Below are 10479 nucleotides of genomic sequence, written 5' to 3' on the forward strand. Positions count from 1 at the left end.
ATCAGAAAGGTCACACACCATGACCAGGTGCGATTCACCCCAGGTGCACAGGGATGGTTCAACATATCAATCAGTGTCAAATCAATCAGCCATACACCACATTAACAAAAGAAAAGTCAAAAACAACATGATCATCTCAATAGATGCAGAAAAAGCATTTGACAAAGTCCAACAGCCCTTCATGATAAAAACTCTTACCTAAGTAGGTATAGAGGGAACACTCCTTAACATAATTAAAGCCATTTATGACAAACCCACGGCCAATATATAATACTCAATGCAGAAAAGCTGAAAACTTTTCCACCAAAATCTAGAACAAGACAAGGATGTCCACTATCACCACTGTTATTCAACATTTTACTGGAAGGGCTAGCCACATCAATCAGATAAACCAAAGAAATGAAAGGCATCCAAGTAGAAAGAGAAGCGATAAAACTGTCACTGGATGCAGATGTCATGATACTATGTGTAGAAAACCCAAAAGACAACACAAAAACTACTTTGAACTGATCAACAAAGTCAGCAAAGTAGCAGGATATATGATCCATATTCAGAAATCAGTCACATTTCTGTATACTAATAATGAAACTTTAGAAGAGGAATACAAAAACACAATACCTTTTATAATTGCACTCCAAGAAACCAAATACCTGGGAATACACCTGAACAAGGATGTAAAGCACTTATATGCTGAGAACTATAAAACATTAAACAAGGAAACTAAAAGAGATGTAAAGAAATGGAAAGACATTCCGTGATCCTGGGTTGGAGAAATTAATTTTGTACAAATGGATACACTACCACCCAAAGCAATCTTCAGATTCAATACAATCCCTATCAAATGACCTATGACATTTTCACAGAACCAGAACAAACAATCCAAAACTTTGTATGGAACCACAGAAAGCCCAGAATTGCCAAAGCAGTTCTGAAGAACAAAAACCAAGCGGGAGGCATAACTTTCCCAGAATTCATGCAATATTACAAAGCCACAGTCATCAAGACAGTGTGGTCCTGGTGCCAAAACAGAAATATAGACCAATGCAACAGACTAGAGAACCAAGAAATTAACCCAGACACCTATGGTCCAACTAATATTTGACGAAGGATGCGAGAACATAAAATGGGAAAAATACAGTCTTTTCAGCAAGCATTGCTGGGAAGCCTGAACAGCTGCATGTAAATCAATGAAACTAGAACATGCCCTCACACTACATAAGAAAATAAGCTGAAAAAAGGCGTAAAGACTTAAATATAAGAAAATCAACCATCAAAATCCTGGAAGAGAACATAGGCAAATGCTCTCTGACATCAACCTCATGGATATGTTCTCAGGTCAGTGTCCCAAAGCAATGGAATTAAGAGCAGAAATAAGTCAATAGGACCTAATCAAACTTACAAGTTTGGCACAGAAAAGGAATCCAAAAAGAAAACGAAAAGACAACTTGCGGAATGGGAGAAAATAGACACAAATGATGCCACCGATGAGTCTTAATGTCTAGAATATACAAGCAACGTACACCACTAAACAGCAAAAACAACAACTCAATGGAAAAATTGGCAAAAGACCTGAATAGACATTTTCCCAACGTAGATGTATAAATGGCCAACAAGCACATGAAAAAATGCTCAACATCACTGATTATTAGAGACATGAAAATGAGAACTCCCATGAGACACCACCTCTCACCGGTCTGAATGGCTGTAACTAATACATCCACAAATAACAAATGCTGGATGGGGCATGGGGAAAAGGGAACCCTCCTGCACTGTTGGTGGGAATGTAAACTGGTACAACCACTATGGAGAACAGTATGGAGGTATCTTAGAAGTCTTACATAGAACTACGATATGACCCAGCAATCCCATGCTTGCACATACATCCAGACAAACCTATACTTAAAAAACACAGGCACTCAAATGTACATTGCATCTCTATTCACAATAGCCAAGGCATGGAAACAACCCAAATGTCCATTGACAGATGACTTGCTTAGGAAGATATGGTAGATATACAAAATGGAACACTACTCAGTCATAAAAAAGAACAAAATAATGCCATTTGTGGCAACATGGATGGAACTAGAGACTCTCATGCAGAGTGAAGTAAGTCAGAAAGAGAAAGACAGATACCGTGTGATATCATTTATATCTGGAACCTAATATAAGGCACAAATGTACTTCACGAACTTGCAGAATAGTTTTGTTATTGCCATGGGGGAGGGATTGGGTAGGTTGGGAGCTTGGGGTTAATAAATATAAACTTTGCCTCTGGAATTGATGAGTAAAGAGATCCTGCTCTGCAGCACTGGCACCTATGTCTAGTCATTTGTGATGGAGCATGACAATATGTGAAAATAGAATTTGTACATGTATGCGTAACTGGGTCAAAATTATGTACCATAGAAAAATTTATTTTGGGGAAAGAACTATTAAAATTATCATTACCATCATCAATTAAAGACTATGTAAGGGGTTTAAACATCTACACAAGTGATCTTGTTTTGTTCCATCTGTCAGAATCCCAATTTGAGTCCACTGTCTCTCATTGCAATTTGAATCCACAGTTGTGGGTTCTTCATGGCTGAAGCTTTGGAATGGGAAATCTGAGGTTCCTGTTTTGTCTATTTTGTGTGTGTTGTGCATGTATGACTTTGCCAAAATGAATTCATCAAAAATCTGTAATTCTCAAAATACATAAGGTAAGTTAATTTTGGATTTGCATGAACAGGAAAATATTCAGTATTAAATTAACATTTGATGTTAAAGTTAAAATTTGTTGATTTAACTTATGTGCACAGGTCTTCAGAGTCATCAACATAAGTATAATAACATACTGTACCTAGGTTTGATAAAAGTCAAATCAGATACTGAGACTTCAGTTACGAAGAAGAGACTACAACATCACTTAAGACTATGATTGGTATTTTGGTGCTGTGCTGAGATATTCCTTCTGTACCAGGAAACATATGCTTTTAGAAATGATAAAAAGTCCATCCAGAAAAGTTTGATGGGTTTTTCAGTAAAGAAGGGAGGAGGAATGGAATTGCATTTTACCAGGGGAACAGAAAGTAAGTGTCTTATAGCTTAGTATTTTGAATGGAACGGTAGCAGACAGAATAATATGGATGCAGAAAGTGATGGTAGTTTTATGGGAAGTGGACAGTGAGAAAGGACTTTTGTGCTTGGTCAGAACTGACTGCATTGGGAATTCACGTTAATGAAGTAAACTAATTTTAAAGGTAAGCTAGTGCAAAACTTGAATTTAGTTTCTGTCTCTCTGTTAAAAGAAGGTTTTACTAACTTTCTTAACCTTAACTTTTGATAACAGGTTACATGAATTTGCTGGTCTTTAATTTGCATTTGCTTTTGAAATCCTTTGTTACTTTGGTTGAATGAATAAGTAATGTTAAACAATAAAGTATGACTCTATTTGATCAGGTGTTTTAAATTTTTCTTCTGTGTGTGTTTGTGTTTATATATATAAATATATATGTTATTTTTTTGCAAACTTATGAAGTGTAACTTACAGGGGACAATTTGTGCAATGAAATGTATGAACAAAATCAAGAGGATTATGGCTCAAAAATTAACCCCTCATGGTCAGACTTGCCATCCTGATGCCCTTGTGTGCATGCTAACAGTCTGCCCCTAAAGCAGGGAAGTTAATATAGGTAAACAATAGGAGTTCCCATTGTGGAGCAGTGGTTAATGAATCTGACTAGGAACCATGAGGTTGCACATTCAGTCCCTGGCCTTGCTCAGTGGGTTGAGAATCCGGCATTACTTTGAGCTATGGTGTAGGTTGCAGATGTGGCTCGGACCCCATATTGCTGTGGCTCTGGCATAGGCTGGTCGCTATAGCTCCAATTAGACCCCTAGCCTGAGAACCACCATATGCCATGGGAACCGCTCTAGAAAAGGCAAAAAGATTAAAAAAATGTAAACAATACCTATTAATTAAAGAGCCAGGACTATGGGAAATACAAGAGGTGACTTGGTTCTTCCTGGCTCCTAGGCAAACCCAATAATGAAGAAGAAATACTTAGGAAATGTGTTTCCCATTTTGGGGTATAACTTCTACAATTCTAAAGTGACCATATTTGCTGAAAAATGAAGATCCGTTTAGAGCAAAACCTTGTGATTCATATTCTAGTTCTGTGTTTCGAGGTTAGGGTTCACTTTCTAAAATTAACTTCGCAAAGAGTTCTTTGATGCTATGTGACAATATTTCAAAGTTTAGCTGGATTAATCAGAAAATATTCTAAGCTTGGGAAACTGATTGCTGTAATCTGCCTCTGGGAGAATATCAGATGCCCCATGATAACCAGGGGGCTAGACACTCTGGAAAAGTATCATTTAAAGGGTTGTCTCCAGGCTAGATGAAAGTTCCTTTATCAGGAATTCTTAAGCCACATATGCACTAATAATGTGAATAAAATAACTCTGAAATTGATATTTCTCACTTAGGAAGGGCCTCTACATTGCATTGGTCTACAGAGAGAACTACTGACTTCAAAGTCACCTTATAACAAGGCCCTAATAACAAAACACCAAGGGCTGGACAAAATGAAAACACCATCAGAAGTATACCACTATCCCAAGATTGCCACACCTGACCCATGTTGTTGTTTGTTTTCCTACTGATTTAAATTGATGGGTTTCTCCCCTCCAAAGCTCTAATTATGTATGATACTTGGTGAGATCACCTCACCTGGCAATATAATACCTGCCCTCACAAGGGCAGAAATATGATTTCATCTATGCTAATAAAGCTCAATAAATAAGAATTGAAACTTTAGCCAATTGACATAATTTCTAATTTAATTTATTAATTATATTATTAAATCTATACTAATCTAAATATTAAGATTCCTTGTATTGGGAACACTTAAACCATCTAGGGAAAAACAGGGTAAGAACACTGGGCAAACCAGTATAAAATTTCCTTTAAAGGTAAGAGACAGACCGTTCCACCTCAACAGGATAATACTGGTCTGCTCTGGGTGAAGCTTTTCAATTTTTACTTATGACATTACCAATTCTTCTTTCTATATAATATTTTAATGGACCACAAATATCTTATATTATTTTTGACTCCTTATTCAAAGAGGTTTTATGTTTATTTTATTTCCCCAATACATCATTATATTTTCTACTATACAGCATTGTGAGCCAGTTATACACACAGGTGTACCCTATTTTCTCACATTGTCATGCTCCATCGTAAGCAAATAGACATAGTTCCCAGTGCTACACTGCAGGATCTCACTGCTCATCCATTCCAAAGGCAATAGTCTACATCAATTAACCCCAAGCTCCCACTCACTCCCACTCCCTCCCTTCTGCCTCCTGCACCCCCTTGAATCATACATCTATTCTCAAAGTCCATGTTTTTCTTTTCTGTGGAAAGCTTCATTTCTGCTGTATAGTAGCTTGCAGATATCAGTGATATCATATGGTATTTGTCTTTCTCTTTCTGAATTCCTTCTCTCAGCATGAGTGTCTCTGTGTGATTTTTATTCACTGTTTTCAGAAAATTGCTACTTCCTGCATTTCCAATGTGTGCCTGAATCACTGAAAATGATAGACAGTTCCATATGAGATCGGTGACCTCTAAGTATGGGAAAATGCAACAAGAGGGAATATTTTCCTGGACCATAATAGACTGGCAAGTCAGGTGGTCCAGAGACTTTTGGCTACTCCTAACATGGCCTTGTCCAGTATTAGCACATTGAGTGGCCTATCTGTGAATTCTTGGCCAGAATGAGGGATGTTCATTCCTAGCACTGTGGGATGAAATGGTCCTAAAATGCCTGTCAAAACTGTCAATGACCATGGGGGCTTATAGCCAACTGTGACCTCAAGTATAGCACTTGCCTTCAGGCTCTCCTTGGAGTAAAACTTGAGCCACAGCAGCTGTTTCCCTGCAGCACCTGCTGAGCAGAGCTCAGGGAGGCGACCAGAAGAGAGGTACATGCCTTCAGACAGTTCGATTTCAGGTGAGCATTTCTATGGCCCCAAATTCTTGCCTCTTCTCTCATCTAGAAATACAGAGATCATTAACCATGGCATCTGCATGGGTCAGTAGGGAGAAGAGGCAGAATGGAGTAGCTGTGGGCCAGACATCCAAGGAAGACGAGGAAATATTTCAGAAGTAATTTTAGGCAAGCCTTGCCTGGCTAAGATCTTAGGGTTTATGTGCCCTGTCAGACATGATGCCACTGATGCTTCTCAAAGCTGCATCAGCTGGCAGCGGCAACCTTACACTTTCAAGGTCTCCTCATACAGCAACAGAAAGGAGACAACATGCGTTATGACCAATAGCTCCTGTGATTTATGGGTTAATACCACACCAAGTGTTAAAACCTCCTCAGATAAAACGGAAGCCCTCCTTCAACAATACTGGTATCAACCTACATCCTAAACTCCTATTTAAACTCATTTTTCTTTACTTCCCAACCTCTACGGTAGCTTGTACCATGTCCATCCACCCAGTACTTGTCACCCCAGGCCAGCAGGAAGCAGATAGAGAAGAGTAGATGGTCACCCCTATCCCATATAATGGAAGGCTTGAATGACAGGTTTCCAGGAGGATGGAGACAGACCCCCATACACCCCAACCGCTGCAGTTCACCTGAGAGACTTGCTGTGGACACCCCCTCCCAGTATGTGGATGCTCAAGTTGGGCAGCAAGAAACAATGACCTGTGGGAAACAACTGCCTGCAGAGCTTAACCTCTTACAGGGAGTAACTGCTCTACATCATGGGACTCGAGCCGTTACACTTCCTTTGACCTTCCCCTCCTTCTTCATTGTCCCTGCAACCGGTTCCCAGCATGGACTTCATCCACGGATTCCCACCACAGGTGCTTTGTAAGCCTAACACCTCCTTGCAGTCAAGGCTGATGCCATCTAGAGCTCAGCCCCTCACTTTCTGATGCCCTAGTGAATACCAATTGGCCTTGTGAATTCCTCTCTCAGCCATCCAAAGGAGAAAATATTAGGAATATTGTTTAACACACAGACTACTTACGTAGGATACACAGAAAACTCTATGCGCTAAAATTAGTGATAGCAAATCACTGTCAGTTTTTAACAATGTGAAAACATTGTGTATGAATTTTAACGTATTCAATGCAATGGCTTATATTATCTTCAGAATGTTGTACACCCATCACTTCTCCAGTTGTGAAATATTGGCCTCAATCCACAAGGAAATCTCATATCCCTTTGGATGGTGCTTCCCAAAATTTCCTCTCCTAACCACAGCATTTATCCCTCTTTCTATATCTCGATGGCTATAGATATTTTGCTTGGTGCCCAGGGACCTTCCGTGTCTTGCTTAGTGATAAAGGTTGTGTTTTTGTGTGCGTGTGTTTGTTTCCGTTATTTCTTTTTTTTTTTAATTTTTATTTTATGGACTGCACCTGGGGCATGCAGAATTTCCCAGGCCAGGGATTGAACCCAGATCACAGCGGTGACAACAACAGATTCTTAACAAGCTAGCTGCCAGGGAAATCCTGGCTAAGATTTTTCTGAATACAGATGCGGCATAGATTCTAGTTATAAACTGGGAAGTGATACATACCATATGTTTCACTTTACTGGTTTTTTTGGTCCCATTTTCCAGGCCTTAATAACAGGCACCAAATGTGTATGTTTATAATAGGGAATTTATGTTTACTTCTGGGATGAAATGGATTTATTTATGTGATGGGTTTTCTTACTTATTAAAAAGATTCCATTGGAATGGGAATTTGCTGATCGCACTTTTGTTAGGGGGGGTTACTGTTTAAGTAAGGAGCTCATATTTTTTGTTAACTGGACCAATTTCATAGGAAAATAAGCACTGACTGAAGGTTATGCTCAGAATGCTAGGAGACCTGTCATCTGACAGCTACTTAGCTTAGCAACCATTGTGATGCATGGGCGATTTTATCTCTGTAAGCTTACCAAAGCAGCATTTAAAACTGCAGAGTTCAAAAAGCATGCTGTTGAGAAAAGTAGCTGCAGAGAAACTAATCTGAGATGGCACATGCTCCTTCAGAAATGCAACCTGTGTCTCCTAAAGATGCACCAACTGGTTCAGAATCCTCCATTACACCTCCATGGTGTGATAACTCAATCACTGGGGACTTGGACTTGAGGTCTCAGATTGAAGAAACGGCTTTTCGGGCTTTGTCTGAAGGCTCCCTGATAAAAAAGCCATGTCGCACATTGTGTGCCTCTGAACCAGATGAAGACGATGATTTTCTTCCTCTGCCCTTTCCCAGAAAACTTTGGAAAACTGCTGAAAGTGATCACTTTAAGTCCACTTGGTGGGAAGCAAATGGAACCTTGATAGTGATTAATTAAGAACGCGTCAAGAAAGAAGTTCTGGAGAGAAAGTCTCCCTTCAGAATATTTGAAACTGAGAGTATGAAAAGCTGAGTTCGACAGCTTAACCCCTATGCATTTAATAAGCTGCAAAGGAATTTTCAAAGATGTGCCTCACTAGCTGACTTTCTGGCAGAAGAAAATGAAGTCTCTGCTCGGAACAAGGCATTAAGAAATTTCCAGTTACTACTTATAGAGGGAGTGTATAAAATTCTCTTTGGACATGTGCAAATATGTCCATCCATATAGGGTCAAAGTAGACCTTGAAAGTGGGATGAAGTACTGTTCCATTTTTATTATGATGATTATTTTTTGTCTTTTTGCCATTTCCTGAGCCACTCCCATGGCATATGGTGGTTCCCAGGCTAGGGGTTGAATTGGAGCTATAGCCCCCGTCCTACGCCAGAGTCACAGCAACGTGGGATCCAAGCCACATCTACAAAGTACACCATAGCTCACGGCAACACCAGATCCTTAACCCACTGAGCAAGGCCAGGAATCAAACCCGCAAACCCATGGTTCCAAGGCGGATGCGTTAACCACTGTGCCACGACAGGAACATCCATGTTCAACATTTTTAAATTGAGGATGGCTTGGTCATAAAGTATTTGGGATGATAAATCATTGTCCTAGCCTCCTTGAGGCTTGTCAATGAACCTCAAAAAATGCAGGCCACAGAGCCTAATACTATTAATGTAAATATACCAGACACTTTTCCTTGAGGACAATAGTTGGCTGTGACCACTAAGAACATTTTTGAAAATATTAGCAATGGATGTGTATTGTCTCATGATATTAACTCCATATGATGCAAAGAGTCAGATATTATGGTTTCTGTCTCCTCGTGTCCTTGTTTCAAATACCATTAAATAAATTTCTCCTTGGTTTTAGCTGCAGTTCTACCATAATCCAAACTTTAAATGAGGCTGTCCTCAACTGTTGGTAAGGAGGAAAAGAAGAGTCACGTATAAAAATGCTTCTCCAGTATCGGCTTCTCTACTTCAAGGTTGCAGCAAGAAACACTCTAGAACAGGGCGTAAGGTGGATAATCATAATTCTGATTTTGAAGCAGAAACTCGTGGAGAAAATGCATTTTCAACCTCCACAAATTTACATGTGCCTTTAGTAAGAAGGCCTTCTACCAGCCAGAGAATTTCTAATACAACTACCCCCATGAGAAGTGATATTTCTTCTACATCATCAGCATCAGCCAGACCACAGGACAAACTGTCGTGGCTCAACATGCTACTTTAAATCAGTTGACCACGTTTCATACGCTCTCACAAAGCAGCTACTCTCCAGCAAGTGGCCACATTGTGAATTTCATTACAACTACTACTTCCATTTCTCAGTACCACCTTATTTCTCCCTTCCCGAGTGGTTATTTTGGAATGACGGTGAAGCCGTCCCCTTTTCCAACCAGATATCAGAATATACCACCAAGAGAGGGCCCTTTGTCTAAGCCTCAACCAACCAACCATCCGTGGTTCCCAATGCCAATGGCCACTGATACCTCTGCTGCCTCTCTCTCAAGGCCAACACCTCCATCCTCTTCATTATTTGAACACCATCCTAATTTTGACCTATCAACGGTCTATAGATTCTGCAGCATAGTGAAGATGAACATTTATGCTTGCAAATGTCAACAATTTCCTGCAATTCCTTTATTTCAAAAATAAACATATATATTCATATTCATAGTTGCAATTACTTCATTTATGAAACAATTAAGGGCTGTGTTTCTTTTTCTAAAATGATGTTTATTTTTTCTATCATAGCTTGTTTCCCATGTTCTGTCAAGTTTCTACTGTCGAGCAAAGTGACCCAGGCACACACCACCCCAACCACCCAAGACCCACACCCATACACGTACGCATCTTTTTTTTTTTCACATAACCCTCCGTTGTGCTCCATCAAAAGTGACTAGATGTAGTTCCCATTGATTTACAGCATGATCTCATTGCATACCCACTCCACATGCAATACGTTGCACCTTTTCTAACCCCCGATTTCCAGTCCATCACAATCCTGCCGCCTCCCCTTTGGCAACCCAAACACTGTTGTCCACATTCATGAGTTTCGTTCAGGTGGAAAGTTCCAC

General features: G+C 39.7%; 1 pseudogene; it reads left to right on the forward strand.

Annotated features, from left to right (window-relative positions):
• Positions 8031 to 10057, forward strand: LOC110257965 (annotated as a pseudogene).

This window comes from Sus scrofa, chromosome Y (genome assembly GCF_000003025.6).
Source record: "Sus scrofa isolate TJ Tabasco breed Duroc chromosome Y, Sscrofa11.1, whole genome shotgun sequence".
NCBI lineage: Eukaryota > Metazoa > Chordata > Mammalia > Artiodactyla > Suidae > Sus > Sus scrofa.